Here is a 16656-nt window from a genome sequence, read left to right on the forward strand (position 1 = left end):
CTCTCTGGATAACACTGTCTCTCTAGATTGTAGGGTGGCAGTTTTTCCTTACATCTTCAGTTTTGTCATTGATTTTCAAGGTTGTCCAAGTTTTTCTTGGTGGGAGGATGAGAATGACAATGTCCAAGCCCTTTGTGTGTCCAGGTTGAAACTGATAGCCCTGTATTAACTTCTTTTAAGAGCTTATCTGATGGTCAGACTCCCTCAGTATAAAGTCCCTTTTGATTAACCTAATCCTGGGAGACAAATTCCATGTATTGATAGGTAGCACCTGCACTGAAGGAGAGGCGATTATACACTTGGGGTGGGAATCTTGGGGCCACCTTAAAATTCTGCCTATTACACCTTGCTAGAGTAGGTGACCCTTGAAGTTAAGTCCAAAGGTCAAGTGGAATGAACTGATCTAGAAGGTAGGGAGAGTATACAAGGCAGAAAGAACAACATGTGTAAGAAAGATTGTTGTATAGATGTCATCAAGATCCAGATGCTACGTCCAGACTCATGAAATTATATACATTAAATATGTACAGATTTTTGTATATCAATTACACCTCAATAAATCTAAAAAAAAAATTCCAGTTGCTGACTTCCTTTACTTTGGGGTTACAACTTGAAGTTTTTATTAGAGAAATTTCTTCAGGAGCTCACTTTGAGGATGCAGAAAGCTAGCCAGCAAGAATTAAAAATAAAGAACACTCTCTATTGACCAAGAGCATCTTAGATTATTAGTTTTGAATGTCAGGATGTGCAGATCACCTGAGGTCATGCTCCGGGCAAGCATTTGCCTTGTATTTGTGGTGTTTGGGTTGAAGGATATGGTTGTTTCCTTGCGGATGTGTTTCCACCTTGGATGTAATGAACTCAAGCTTTAGTGAACAAGGTCTTTCCACAGAAATGTTGCGTCTCTTCAATTAAGTCTTGTTAAGCAAACCTTTTCCTTATTTATTCCCCCAAACCAAAAAGCTAAAGAAAATAATAACCAAAGAAACTCACCATTCACCTCCCTTTTTTAATCTAGAGAAGGAAGTTGGGGTAATTATAGATTGTTTCCCTTCTGTAATTATATAAGTGTCATTCTTTGCTTGGACTGTCAATTTACTGGACATTTTTATTGAAGATGTTTACATTCCTGCAACACATTTGGAACAAAATGAAGCAGCCGTTCTGCAGGGAAATGGCATTGACGGTTGCCATGGTAACTGTGTGAAGTCACAGAAAGGAGATTATCTCATAATGCATTAGCCAGTGTTAGAAACAGGCTGGCTGACTACAGAACAAACTACCAATTAAGAGCGACGATTCAGGGCCAGAGAATAAGAACAAAATAGAAGGCCACCTGTGAAAGGTCATGTTCAAACTAATTTATTGGTTACTTTGCTCCACTCACACCAATTATTCTGATTGCTTTCCTCCCATATAAATCTATTTTAATCAGTTCAGACTTTCTATAGGAGGAATATCCAGAAAATGGAATTTGACGTTTTGGTGAAATGCTCAGGAGTAGTTTTGTTAAAAATCTTTTCACTCAGTCAGGGAGGTTTTTCGATTAAACAGTTTATCTTTTTATTTCTGGAAGTCTTTCAGAGGCAGTAAGCTAATGATCACAGGCGTAGCTTCTAGAATCCAATTGCTTGAATGTAAATCCTGCCTTTGCCCGTGCAGCTTTTTGGCCTTGTGCAAATGGCTTCACTTCCCCAAGCCTCAGTTTCCTCAGCTGTAAAATGGGAATAATAATAGCATCTACCTCTGCAGGGAAAGTCCACCTCATGGGTTCTTTCTGTGGATTAAGTAAAACAATCCATGCAAAAGGCTCAGCGTACTATTTGTTCATCTTAAGTGTTCAAGATGTGTTTAGTGTTTATTTGATGGAAGTACCCAACGCTTTTTGGCAAAGAAGCAAGAAAAAGCTTATCTGGTAGGAAAAGAAAGGGGACAATCTGTATTTATTGCAAAGTCTAACTTGACTAGCATCAAAATCACCTTGAAAGCTTTATCAAACCATAGAAAGATTTTAGGACTCTACCCTAGGACTACTGAACGAGAATCTCCTGACGTGAAGTCCAGGCCGGCACTTGAAACGACCTCCCTGAGTGAGTCTGATTCACTTTGGCAAGCCTAATTATCATTTGTGCTCATAAGAGTCATTTTGTTGTGCTCATTGAAATGTACTTTCTAAATCCCATTTTCTGAATTAGACCAGCATATGCAAGGTAGTGCCATAGGAATGCAAATTTTAACAAGCATCTCTGGGGACTCCATGCAGGTAGGATAGAAGCCACACTTGGACCAAGGCTGCTCTTCAGTCTCCCAGGTCCCTTAGCCCACCAAACCTCACTTCCCCTCTTGGAAGGAGGGGCGCACATAACCTCCGCAGCCCCTGATGAGGATGGAGTTTTCTGCAGAAGGAACAAAGCCTCTTTCTTCCACATGGCAAGCTGCTGTCTGCTCTGTCTCTCCTGTAAGTAACCCAGACTGCTTCCTGCCTGGGGGGCTCTCCTTCCGGTACCTCTAGCTCTTTCCCAAGGCCAAATAGGACCCAGAGTGGGGGCAGGGGACAGAAGCCTCCCCATGAGTGGCTTAGGCCTTCTGCTGTAGGTAAGGGAGGATGCATTCCCTTCAGCCTGGTTTCCCACATTTCCTCTGTTTACTGGAACTTAGGGGGTCCAGCAAGTTGGTCTGCTGGTTTAACAGTCAACCCCCACCAAAAAAAAAAAAAAAAAAGTCCTGATTTGTAGGTCGCAACAAGTCATTCTGTCCCACTCAAGACTTGCTGATTTCCGGGGTGTAAGTATTTCCACCGTGGCTGATTTTAAGCTGCCAAATGAGGTCACCGAATACAGACTTGGGAAGAGATATGCCCAGTTTGCTCTCGTGAGCCATCCAAGCCAGGTCCAGTGTATCTCTGGGTCAAGTCAGAGGGCCAGGTCATGGGCCCTGTGGAAATAAAGATGCAAAAGAATGAGCCACTTGGCTAGGTCTGGTTTTGGTCTGAAGCCAGAGGACAAATGAGGGTCCTCCTGCCAGATGTGTGGCCCAGCTCATTTCGCCAGTGTACCACACTGGCCTCAGAAGGGCACATGAGGTTCTATGAAACTGCTGACTTCAGTGGGTCAGCAGCTGCTGCTTAGAGTGCTATGCAGAAAGGATCCCAAGGACCTAGTTTGGTTTAAAATGAATGATTATATAATCAGTTAGTGAGTTCTGAAATGGGCACAAAGAAAAGAGTGTTTGTCATCTGTGATGTGGGGACTCCATTCATTCATGCATAAGCATTGAGTTTCAGGCATTGTTTAGACACTGAAGATAAAGCTGTGAGCAAGGAAAGCATTTACATTCTAGTGGGAGAGAGAGTCAATAAACAAGTCCTCCTGTAATACATCAGGTGGTGTGGAGACTGTGACGAGATCAGGTAGGTAAAGGGCACAGAGAGTGATGGGTGGAAGAGGGTATTGGTGATAATGTGGTCAGGAAGAGCATTTCGAAAAGGGAATATTTAAGCAGTGACCTGAAGGAAGCGAGAGAAAGAGTTTCTACAGAAAAAGAGGTCCAGCCAGAGGAAATAGCAAGTGCAAAGGCCCTGCAGTAAGCATAGCAGGGGTTTGTCTGAGGAACAGCAGGGAGCCATCATGGCAGATGCCCAGAAAGGGGAAGGAAGAGAGGGTGGGAAATAAGGCTGAGCACTGTCCAGGGGCGAGATCACACTGAGATGTGTAGGTTTGGCTCCAAAGCCCTAAGTGGTAATAAAACAAGAACTCCTTATCTGCAGATAGTTCTCAAACCTAAATAGGTAGTTTGCCAAGAATTCAAGGGTTTTATTCAAATATCTTTCCATAGGAGCCATGAAAGGATCTACTGGGAGTTTCTCAGCTCAGGGCCCATCTCTGCAAGTAAGAATAGGCAGTGAGACAACAAGTGAATGTACAGAGGAAAAAAAAACACCTGTACTATTAAGGACGATACATTCCAATGACAGTTCATCTTCAGGAAGGAAGGGAAGAACAGATAAATAGTTTTATAGATTTTTCATGTTTGGGCACTTTTTTTGCCATGTTCCTACACATGTTGTAAACAGGCACAGATTATGGAGATTGACAGGAATAGATTCAATCCCACCTCTGCCATTTCCTCAGTTTGCCTTTAGTAGATACGTTCTCAAGGTTTATTTTCTGCCAACTCCTGTGCTGGGTACCAGGAGATAAAAAGATGAGTAAGATACTGCCCTCTCCTTCAGGAGTTGACTGTCCATTTAAACGCTGCATAGGGGACTATGGCAAGGTATTAACCTTGTTGATTTCATAAATGTAGGTAAAAACATCCACCACTGAAGGATATGGGGGATTTAATGAGATAATGCAGCAAACCAAATCCAACCAGTGTCTAGAGATGCTCAGTACGTGTTTGTTTCTTTGTCCACTTTCCATCCCTTGTTTCTTGTGACATCGTTTAGAGGTTAGGGCCTCTCGCAGGATGTGTTTCCCACTCAGTCCTTTAATTTGGTCAAAGTGAAAAGGAAAAACAGCTTTGAAGAGAAAACAATTCACGGAAATGCACCATGGTTTAGAGCGCTACTGTGTGTGATACTATAATGATGGATATATGTGATTATAAATTTTCCAATCCCCACAGAATGTACACCGCCAAGAGTGAACCCCAATGAGAGCTATGGGCTTTGGGGGATAACATATCAGTATAGGTTCACTGCTTGTAAAACATGTACCATTTTGGTGAGTAATGTGGCTATTGGGGGAGGCTGTGCATGGGTTGGGACAGAGAGTACATAGGAAATCTCTGTACTTGTCTCTGAATTTTGCTGTTGAAACTGCTCTAAAAAAATAAAAAAGTCTATTAAAAAATGTACCAGAAAGGTGCAGGGGTGGCCCTAGAAATTGGAGACTTTCTTGTCTGATCCACTTTAGCTCCTTATCAATGCACACACTTGAAATGTGTATGTGTTACTCTAAACATCAGTTCACACATCAGTTGTTTAGGACTTGAAATGGCTTTTCCAAAGAGATGTTTTAAATGGCTTCAGGGCAACCCACAAAGGCATATTAAATCCACATGTAATTTCAGCCAAATTATGAGTTCCAGAGGTTCCCTGAACCCCAGGCTTCCGTGAGTGCTGAGTCTCAGAGGGAGACTGGGCAGGGATTCAGAAGCTAGGCTTGGGAAGCATGGGTAGAGGGCCCGTCTGCGGCAGCCAGAGAGGGAGTGCCAGTAAACTAGTTACCAGCATAAAAACGTGTTAATAAGCTAGACATTGCCTCCATGTTACTTTCAGGCTGCTCGCTGCCTCTATTTACAGCAGCCCCTCCCCTTCCCGCTCATTGCTGAGTCACCTGCCAGCTGGTTGGATCCTGGAAGAGTAGAGGAAATTTGGGGGGTGGGTAGGAACAAGAAGGGAAGGGGATGGAAAGGATAGAAAAAGGCGTGTGTGTGTGTGTGTGTGTGTGTGTGTGTGTGTACTTGGATTATCAAACATTAAGAACAGCATTTTTATGGATTTTTCTTCTCTTCCATATAGAAATAGAAAATGTGGTGGGTGATAGAATTTTGGCTTGCACCTTTTCCTTCTAATATCATGTGTGAAAGAGCGAATTCTAGGGTCACCAGGTCTTTGTCCAGCGGAATCAGCAGCTTTTCAGCTGGCTGTGGGCATGCATGCATTTAGACATTCTGAGCATGTAATTCACAGAAGACCAACGTCCCTATACTTTAAAGCTTGTATTTATTTATTTGCACACGATACATTTAATTCCAAGGTGCTCATGGCATTTTGCAAACATTAAATTAACCGTTAATCCTCTCCATGTCTCTATAAAGCAGTGCGAAAAAGTCTTTTATTATAAAACATTATGAACTAAATCTGAAAAGCAGGCTTAACAGGAACAGGGATAATCAGGAGGGATGAAAAGAGAAAAGACACAATAGGAAAAAGAGACCTAGAGGTAATGACAAGTCTCCTGCAGCTCCCAGCCGAGGAGGGAAACCTCTGGCAAATGTTTTCTGTTGATGGAGTCCACGCCAGCTGCCCAGCCTTCCATAGGGTGCCTCTGTGTGTGTGTTACTAGGATGGCTACCTATGCCCTTAGTAGCTAGGTAACTTTAGTAGGATACTTCTCTGCTGGAGGACTAATTTCCATATCTGTAAAATGGGGATTACAGCAGTATCTACCTCATAGATTTGTTGTGATAAACTTGCAATAGTATTATCTTTATCATCCCCTCCCTGCTGCCCCCCACAATTGTCAAGCAAATTTCTCTCTTGGCCACTGCTGGGAAAGGAATTATTTTGCCCCAGCCAAAGCTGTGTCTGAAAATTCCCCATGGTGCAGTGATTGCAGAGATGCCCCCTCATTCTGCATCCCTCCCTATAGCTATGCCTTCAACAGTGTGACCTTGCAACATCTTTCACCTCTATTTCCTTAACTCTCAATTTTGGGCCAGTTTTGTGACTTGCTTTGGCTAATAGAATACAGAAGAGGTGATACTGTTCCAGTTCAGAGAATAGATCTCAAGTGGCCTTGCATCCTTCTATTTGCTCTCTTGGAAACTGGCCTCACCCCCGAGAACCAGTCCAGGCTCACGTGCTGGATGATGAGAGATACATAGTCCAGGAATCCTCATCACCGTAGCTGACAACGGTCCTCGCTCCATCAGCCCTCAGCCAGGCTCTTCTTTGGCTTAACAGCAGCCTCCAAATGTTTTCGCTTTTATTATCTCTGATAATAATTTTGGAAAATAATGTGCTCCCTCAAAAGTTTTTGAATTGCCGTGGAAATTTCCATCTGAAGTTCAAGTAATCCCCAAGGATATAATTTTCAGAGCATCATAAATATTGACATTTCAAAATAAAATTACCACATTGTGATTTAAATGTATCCCTTGAGATGAAAAAGAATTTACTTCTAAATAAGCGGGTATTTTACCTTCTTATGTAAATATTGTCAGGCACGGGTCAAAATACTGCGTTTCTAATGCTAAGCTCTGCCCCCATTGGGATGTTTATAAGACAGGCAAAGCAGAACACAGGACTCTGCATGCCTCACAGTGATTGGACAGATGTCAGTGGTATGAACAGAAAGGAAGAAGGATGCTTCCAAGGCATTACTTTTTAGAACCATGGACAGGAGGGTTCCTTAAATATTTTCATCTTGCTGGTCTTAAACCCTGGAGTTGAGCCAGGCCTGGGGGGTGACACTAAGGAAAAGAGAAGTGGGCTGCAGTTACTGATGGAAGAGCAGTCTAGGCCAGATGCTGACACCTCTTGAGCGAGATGAAATCTGCCTCCTGGAGGCTCCAGTGTCTATTCCAGGCTGGGTCATTGAAATGCTGGTGAGCAGCTCCACTCTTCTGACTCTGCTGAGGCTGGGCCTGCCGCGGAGGAGTGTGTCAGAAGGGAAGAAGAGAACGGAGCACTGACTTCCTAATTAAGATTTCCTACAGCTAGGGTTTAAATTGGCTTTTGTTTCCTCAGCAGACACTAGAACAGAGGGGCAAGAGTGGCCAGTAGCTAATGGTTGGGAAATAAGGGGTATTTGCAGAGGGATTAAGAAAGGACAAGCCACACCCAGTTAATCAAGGGCAGGGAATAACCAGAGTTTAAAGGCAAAAGGATTTTAAATCCAGTGTAAGTTGGCTTTGTGCACTTGCTGATGGAATTTGTGCAGTGCTCAAGACAGAGGGACAGGAAAGAAATGGAGACATATCAAGATAATCTTTTTTTTTCCTTCTAGGTTGTCCAATGTATTGGTATGTAATTTTTCATGAAGTCTCCTAATAATTCTTTGCATTTCTGTGGTATCAGTTGTATCTATTCCTTTTTCATTTCTGATTTCGTTCATTTGTGTCCTCTCTTTTTCTTGATAAGTCTGGCTAGGAGTTTGTCTATTTTATTTATCTTCTTGAAGAACCAGCTCTTGGTTTCATTGATTTTTTTTCTATTCTTGTATTTTTCTCTATTTTATTTACTTTTGCTCTGATCTTTGTTATGTCCCTCCTTCTACTGACTTTGGGTTTCATTTGTTCTTTTTCTAGTTTCTTTAATTGTTGAGTTTAGACTGTTTATTTGGGATTGTTCTTGTTTCTTGAGGTAGGCCTGTATTGCTATGTACTTCCCTCTTAGGACAGCTTTTACAGCATCCCACAAATTTTGGACTGTTGTATTTTTGTTTTTCCCCACGTATTACTTGATTACTTCATTGATCCATTATTTAGAAGCATGTTGTTTAGCCTCCATGTGTTTGTAGGTTTATTTATTTTCTTTGTGTAACTTATTTCTAGCTTCATAACACTGTGATCCAAAAAGATGTTTGATGCTATTTCAATCTTTTTAAATTTATTGAGGCTCTTTTCTGTATCCTAATGTCACCTACTCTGGAGAACATTCCATGTGTACTTTAGATAAATATGTATCCTGTTGCTTTTGGGTGGTGGTTCTGATTATATCTGTTAAATCCATCTGATCTAGTGTGTTGTTCAGTGCTTCTGTTCCTTATTTATTTTCTGCCTTGCCATTTTTTTATTGATCTGCCCATTGAGGTAAGTAGTGTGTTAAAGTCCCCAAATATGATTGAGTTGCAGTCTATTTCTTCCTTTAATTCTGTTAGTATTTGTTTTACATATTTAGGTGGTCCTATATTGGGGGCATAGATGTTTATAATGATTATATCCTCTTGTTGGATCAACCCCTTTATCATTATATAATGTCCTCCTTCTTTGTCTCTTGTTACTTTCTTTGATTTGAAGTCAATTTTGTCTAAATACTGCTACTCCTACATTTTTCTATTATTTTCATGAAATATCTTTTCCATCTCTCCACTTCTAGTCTGTGTATGTCTTTAAGTCTGAAATAAGTCTCTTGTAGGTGGCATATAGATGGGTCTTATTTCTTTATCCATTTTGCCACCCTATGTCTTTTGATTGGTGCATTCAGTCCATTGACACTTAAGGGGTGATTATTGATAAATATGTACTTATTGCCACTGTATTAATTGTTTTCTGGTTGTTTTTGTAGCTTCTCTCTGATCCTTTCTTTCTCTCTTATACTCTTCTCTTGTTATTTGATAGTTTTCTTTTGTGTTGTGATTGGATTTCTTTTTAAATTTTTTGTGTATCTGTTAAGGGCTTTAGGCTTGTGGCTATCATAAGGTTCATAGATCGTTTCCTAAATATATAACAGTTTATATTTGGTCACTGTATTTTGAACACAGTCTAAAAGTACATTTTTCTTATTCTTCTGTCACACTTTATGTATTAGATGTCATAATCTGCATTTTTTGTGTATCCCTTAAATCATTTTGTGTGTAGCTGATTTTACTTTTTTTTTTAACTTCATACTTGCTTAGAAAATAATCGGTCTACTACCTTTACTGTAGGTTTATTTTCACTAATGAAAAATATTTAGGCTTAAGAACATGTCCATCTGTAGAAGTTTCTTTAACATATCCTGTAAGGCCATTTTAGTGGTGGTGAATTCTTTTAATTCACTTATCTGGGAAACTTTTAATCTCTTCTTTAATTCTGAATGATAACCTTGCTAGGTAAAGGATTCTTGGTTAATGGTCCTTCTGTTTCAATACATTAAGTATTTCATGCCACTTCCTTCTGGCCTGCTAAGTTTCTGTTGAGAAATCTGCTGATAGGCCTATGAAGTTGCCCTTATCAGTAAATTTTTACCTGTTTCTAGCTGCTTTCAATATCCTCTCTTTATCCTTAATCTTTGTCATTGTAATTATTATATCTCTTGGTGTTGTCTCTCTGGGGTCCCTTTTGTTAGGGGCTATCTGTGCTTCCAGGACCTGGGTGTCTATATCCTTCCCCAGATTGGGGAAGTTTTCAGCAATTATTTCTTCAAAGAGACTTTCTACTCCTTTGTCTCTCTTCTCCTTCTGGTACCTCTCTTATGCAAATATTGTTTCATTTGGACTTGTCACATAACTCTCTTAGCATCCTCTCAGTTCTAGAGATTCTTTTTTCCCTTTATTCCTCAGTGTCATTGTTTCCCTGTTCTCTAATTTCCATCTCATTGATTGTCTCCTCTACTTGCAGCAATCTATTATTTATCCCCTCTATTGTATATCTCATTTCAGTTACTGTATTCTTCAGCTCTGAGTGACTCTTTTTCAACTCTTCTATCTCTTTGTTGAGGTCCTTCTTGAGATCATCAGGACTTTTCTGCAGATCAGGGGGCATATTTATGACCGTTACTTTGAAAGCTTTATTACAAAGATGGTGGTCTCCATTTCATTCAGCCCTCTTTCTTAGTGTCTTCCTGTTCCTTTGTTCAGAACATATTCCTCTGCCCTCTCACTTTGCCTGCATTTCTGTGTTTCTTCCTCTTTATTGGATAGATTAGCTATGCCTCTTGGTCTAGAGAGCAATGGCTTTATGAGGAAGGCAACCTGTGGTGCCCAGACACTCAAGACTCTTTGTTCACCTGTGCCCAGTTATCCTTTGCAGTAGAGCCACAGTTGCTGTTGGTGGGCTGAGGGCAGAGCTGCCTTTCTGCCTGTTTGCTAGAAGTTGCTGATCTCTGTCAACAGAAACCCTTTGTGGACCATGCAGCAGTGCTTCTGCTGGAATCATTGTGGCCAGGGCTGCTCTCTGCCTGCCCTGAAGTGATGGTCAAGACCATCTTTTCAACAGTTTTTTCCTTCTCTACCTATCTGAACACTAAATTGATTTTCAACCAGCCTCATTTGGTTAACCTAATAATAATAACTTATCATAGAATGGGCTTAGAGGTTGAAAGCACATATTAGACATCAGACATGCTTAGACTTAAGTCATTGATCTACTCTTTGCTTCTCATACAACCCTGGACAAGTCCCTTAATTTCTGTAAAGCTCCAGCCCCATACAGGACTTGTGGATGGCAGCCCCAGGCTTAGGCAGTGCATAGACCTCCTGGCTATACATGGTGACCTCGACTCTTCTCCTCTCATCTTAAAGTGGGGACAGTATCTTCCTCAATGCAATGTCAAGAGAGCTAAATAGGCTAGTGGGCATAAATTGCCTAGCTTGGTAACTGACAATGGGTGGGCAGTAACTATTAGTTAGTAATATGGCTGTGTGCCAGGGATTTTATAGGATTATTGAGTTTAATCCCCACAACCATCCTATGAAGCAGACCTTGCCCACATTCCCATAGCGAGTAACTGCAACTTCTTGGGTTTAATTTAGGTAGTCTGTCTCCTGAGCCTGTGCTCTTAACTAGTAAACCTTGAGTAACATGTGCATTTTTCTTCTCTCTTTCCTTCACTATTATCTATCCATCTAAAAGTCATTATTTTTATCCATCTATCATTTATCTACATCATCATCATCATTGTCACCATCATCTCTATTATTTATCTGTCTGCCTACCTCTGTCAGTCATATCTTTCTATTTTCTATCTACTAATTTGTGTGCATATAGTTAGCCCAATAATACAGGGAGCAAAATAGAGGCTAAGAGAATTTAACAGTCTTCAGATACAGAGCTGATTTTCTAAGTCTAGAACTGTTTGACTACAAAATCTGTGCGAGGATTTTTTTTTTTTTACCACATCAAGATTATGATTAAAAGTAGTCAGCAATTCTTTTTCAATATAGTTAAATTTTTACTGTTGAGAAAGAGAAATACAGAAGTGTCAACTATCTCCCTCAACCATTTGTGCTCCTAGCAAATAAGAAATTGTGTTTTAATAAGAGGAATTGGAGCTGATGCTTTGGGGATAGAGAGTGTGTATTTTCAGGAATTAGGATGGCACAGATATCACTCACTGTCGAAGGCTTCGCAGAATTCATGTCTGGCTGCATTGTCCCTCTTCCAGGCAGAACCACAAGTGCTAGTGTTTTAAAGGCAACAAGCTGGGCTAGAGACAAGTGGCACCCAAGAAAAGTGTGACATGCCCTGCACATTTATATATAGAGACACTCTATGGAGCTTACACAATTATTTGCAGTAATAGAGGAGAGTTGGCAGCATACAAGATCCAAAACGGCAGGCAATCTTCAAATCATAACTCTTTAGCTTTGGAAGGCATGGCATTCATTGGGATAATTTTGCATCTGATTAACTTTCCTAATTAGGCTCCCCATAAACCAGCATGACCCCTTCAGCATTTCTCCCAGAATATATATAAATCCCTCTGCAGTAGTTCCCACTAATTTGGAAGATGACTCCCAGTTGGCACCCTTTCCTATCAGTTGTTCCAAGCCATTTCCTCTCCCCTTAAACATGTTCCATGCTACCCTGCTACTCTCAACAGATGACCTTATTCCAACTCCACCAAGAAAACAAGGCCTGTTGCTGTGATTTCTCTTGGCTTCCCTCAAATCTGTCTCCACAAAAGACATCTAAGTAAACACATGCCATAGCTTTTCTGGAAGCTCCCAATTTCAATTTGTCTTGTTTTCCCAGTAAACCTTAGAAATACCTGGAAATGCCAATATTTTTTTTGATCCAAAGTGTATCTACCTGGATTACCCCTCTTTGACCGTAGGTAACACTAATGACAATGTGTTCAGATATTTGGTCAAAAAAGATGGGAAGTTACCCAAATTTACTGCTTCCCTTCCTGTTCAGAGGAAGAAGTGGTTGCCCACTCTTCCAAAATAAATAATCCTCCTGTGATTGGGATCCAGAGTATTTTCAGGAGGTAATGCCATTGCTTTTTCCTCCCTCTGTTTTCAAGTTCTTCTTTTCTACCGGTTTGTTCCAGTAGCCTTCCAACATACCTTGGTGGTCTCCATACAAAAATAAAAACAAACCAAATCCACCCTTTCCCTCAAGGTGCTGTGATTTTCTCCCTTCGATTACTGTTATTCGCCTGCATTTTTCACTCATCATCCCGTGCACAGTGTTGCTTTTGCCTTCCCTTTCCTCTGAAGGCATATTTTAGACCAATAACTCCAGTAAGTCCCAATAACCTCCATCAAAACGTTTTTTTCACACTGCATCGTTATTTTTGATGGCTGTTTTCTCCCACTAGGCTCTTCTTTGAGATCAGGAAGATTAACATTCAACAGAGGACTTCGCATGTTGCAACTTCTCAACTAACATTTATAGAATGAATGAGCTCTGCCAAATCAAATGGATTCTTCTCGTTGTCACTCTAATGGTCTTCTCAGCTGCATTTGCTGCTGCTGACTATCTATCCTTTTTGAAATTCTCTCATACTCTGGATTCTAGGATACAGCTTCTCTTCTCCTATCCTTATCTCAACCTGCTGCTAGAAGGAATGGGTAGGGTTTTAATTCATTCTTGTATCCCTGTTGTCTTACACAGGGTCGTAATAAATTGAATGGATTAGACTGGGGGAATCACACTGGATATGTAAGAATTTTCTTCCTTTGCTTTCATTACAAGGAAGATACTTAAATAGGTTTTTCTCAGAAATCTCAGGTCTCACTAGTATGTAGTAGTTTGAACTATGCCTTATTTATATCCACAGATGATAAGACACTTGCTGCTAATAAGTATGAAAACTCTCTTTGTATTTAACCTTAAAATTTCTTTGAAATAAGTAGCTTAAAGAAGTTTTAAATCTAATTTCAACTAAGAAATCTGATTGAAGGTCAAGTGTGTCTTATCTCTTTTGCAAGAAGAAGCAATAAATGTGTCCGAAGCTACCTGCAAGATGAGTGGTTAATATGAAATTAAAAGCTAGACTTATTGCCCTAAAGACTCGGGGATAGATTGATTATAAAAATTGCTGTTAGTTCTTTACCACTTCCTGTACCCATGCCCTCAGCAGTGTGATTTTTCAATGACCTCCCACTGTCACCCTACTCCGCACACACACCTTGAATTTCCACTGGCTATATGATCTGCTTTGATCATTTGAGTGTGGTGGAAGTGACTATGTGCCATTTTCCATTTTCAGACTAGGGCTCAAGGGGTCTGGCAGGCTTCCTTTTGTTCTCTTAGAACCCCACTATCCATGTGAACAAAGCTGGGCTAGCCCTTTGGAGAAGGAGAGCTCATGTGAGGCAGAGATGAACCATTCCAGTTGAGACCATCCTACACTAGCCAACCCCTTGCCAAAAGACCAGCTGACTGCAACATAGAAACAAGCCCAGGCAAGATCAACCAAGTACAGCTCTGCCCAGCTCACCCCGCAGGAGACCCCCAGATCTGCGGGCTAAATAAATGCTTGCCATTATAAGACACTATGTTTTGTAATGCTTAGTGTAGCTAAACAAAGAAAAATACTGGGTCAAAAATGTCTGATTAGTGTGACTGACAATCTTGATAATGAAATGGCAATTGTCTGAGCTAGTTGATTGCCTTGATTGGTTTTAAAAAAAATAGCTTGTTGAGATGTAGTTCACATGCTGTACAATTCATCCATTTAAAGTGTACTGTAGTCTCCCCATATCCAAGGGGATACATTTCAAGACCCCCAGTGGATACCTGGAACCAGAGAGTACTAAACCCTATATAGTCAGTCCATAAATAACATGGGTCCACTATACACTGATTTATTTCAGTAAATATATTATAAAATATTTTTAGAGATTTGTGACAATTTGGAAAAACACTTTCTTTTCTCTAGCCTACTTTATCATAAGAACACAGTATATAATATATATAACCTGCAGGATATGTATTAATCAACTGTTTATGTTATCAGTAAGGCTGCTGGTCAATAGTAGGCTAGGTGTAGTTACATTTTGGGGATTCAAAAGTTACATGCAGGTTTTCAACGGCGTGGGGGTTGGTGCCCCCAAACCCCATTTTGTTCAAGGGCTAAATGTATATACTATGCTTTTTCCTATATATATGTCTATGATAACGTTTATCAGTTAGGCACAGTAAGAGATCAACAACAATAACTAAAAATAAAATAGAGAAATAATATAGTGTACTGAAATAAAAGTTACATAAATATGGTCTCTATCTCTCTCTTTCAACATATCTTATTGTACTGTGCTCACCTTCCTTCTGATGACGATGTGAGATGACAAAATGCCTACGTGATGAGATGAAGTGAGGTAAGTGATGTAGACATCGTGATGGAGTGTTAAGAAACTACTGACCCTCTGTCCATACCCTAGAAGGAGGGTCATTGGCTCCGAGACTGAGCTTGCCTGTGGGTAACTGAAACTGCAGAAAGCAAAACCACAGCTAAGGGGGGACTACTGGGTAACGCAGTGGTTTTTAGCATATTCAGAGTTGTAACCATCACCACAAACAATTTTAGAATATTTTTATAGCCCCTCAAGGAAGCCCTGTATCCATTATCAGTCATTCCTTACTTCCTATCGCTCCCTCCCCCAGTCCTAGACAACCTCTCATCTACTTTCTATCTGTATAGAGATTTGCCTGTTATGGAAATATCATATAAATGGACTCATACAATATGTACTGTTTTGTGACTGGCTTCTTTCACTTAGCATAATGTTTTCAAGGTTTATCCATGTCGTCCCATCTATCAGTACTTCATGTCTTTTTATTACCAAATAATATTATATGGACATACCACATTTTTATTTAGCCATTCATCAGTTGATGGATATTGGGCTGTTTCCACTTTTTGGCTGTTATGATTAATGCTGCTATGACCATTTATGTACAAATTTTTGTATGGACGTGTGCTTTCATTTCTCCTGTGTGTATGCATAGGAGTAGAATTGTTTGGTCATATTATAAGTCTGTTTAATCTGTTGACCAGCTGCCAGACCTCTTTCTGCTGTGGCTGCCCCATTCTTCATTTCCGTCAGCAGTGTCTGAGGGCTCTAATTTCTCTGCATCATTGCTAACACACATTATTAAATGTCTTCTTCATTACAGTCACCCTAATGGGTACAAAGTGGTATCTTACTGTGGTTTTAATTTATAATTCCCTGATCGCTAATGATACTGAGGCCTTTTCATTGTGTTTATTGTGTCCATTTGTATATCTTCTTTGGAGAAATGCCTATTCAGATCCTTTGCCCATTTTTAATTGGATTATCTGTCTTTTTATGATTGAGTTGTACCTCGATTAATATTTACTGTGTGAAAAGCTAAAATTTCAATTGGAATGCAGTTTCCCAGTATGTTTGACTATACCTTCCACAGTTTAGTGATTCCCAATATGACTGACCATCAGGTATATTTGGGGAGGCCTTTTAAAAATAGGACATCTTGGGTCCTAACCTTGGACTTTCCAATCTAGTAGGAATGGAGAAAGTTTGAGAATTTGTATTTAAACCAAAGTACCCAGGTGATACCACCAATCACCCAAATTTGAAATCACTGCCTTGGCCCAGATATTCCTAAATGAAGTAATGTTGAGAAATAGGCAATTTACTTGGAAATCACAGCTCAGTATCGGGGAAAATGAGGCATTCCCACTGTTGCACCCTGGTATATTCTTTTCAGCAGGTACGAGGGCTTAAAAAATAGTGTGCTTGGATAGCAGCAATGGGCCGAAGCTATACAAAGTTCAGCTCTAGCACTTTATTAACTGCTCCCGAGAAGCACAGGTTCTCCTTTCTGCAGGCTGTAACTCACAGGCCCCAGAGGAATAAACTAACAAGAACTCAAAGGAAAAAACAAGTACTTCCTGACCCTGTTATGTTCAATAGAAGTTGCCCACATAGACTCTTAACTGGGAAATGTGGATGGGGGGCGGGGGGACGAAGGTATTGATTAGACTGCGGAGGAAACAGTAATGCTGGAGAT

General features: G+C 40.4%; 1 long non-coding RNA gene across 1 annotated transcript; it reads left to right on the forward strand.

Moving 5' to 3' along the window:
- The first annotated feature begins 1304 nt into the window (after positions 1 to 1304).
- LOC140843826 (uncharacterized) lies at positions 1305 to 14979 on the forward strand. The gene is made up of 3 exons (XR_012121789.1): positions 1305 to 2090; positions 2196 to 2458; positions 14948 to 14979. It is a non-coding gene; the product is annotated as an uncharacterized lncRNA (long non-coding RNA).
- The last annotated feature ends 1677 nt before the right edge of the window (positions 14980 to 16656 follow it).

Source organism: Manis javanica, chromosome 10, assembly GCF_040802235.1.
Source record: "Manis javanica isolate MJ-LG chromosome 10, MJ_LKY, whole genome shotgun sequence".
NCBI lineage: Eukaryota > Metazoa > Chordata > Mammalia > Pholidota > Manidae > Manis > Manis javanica.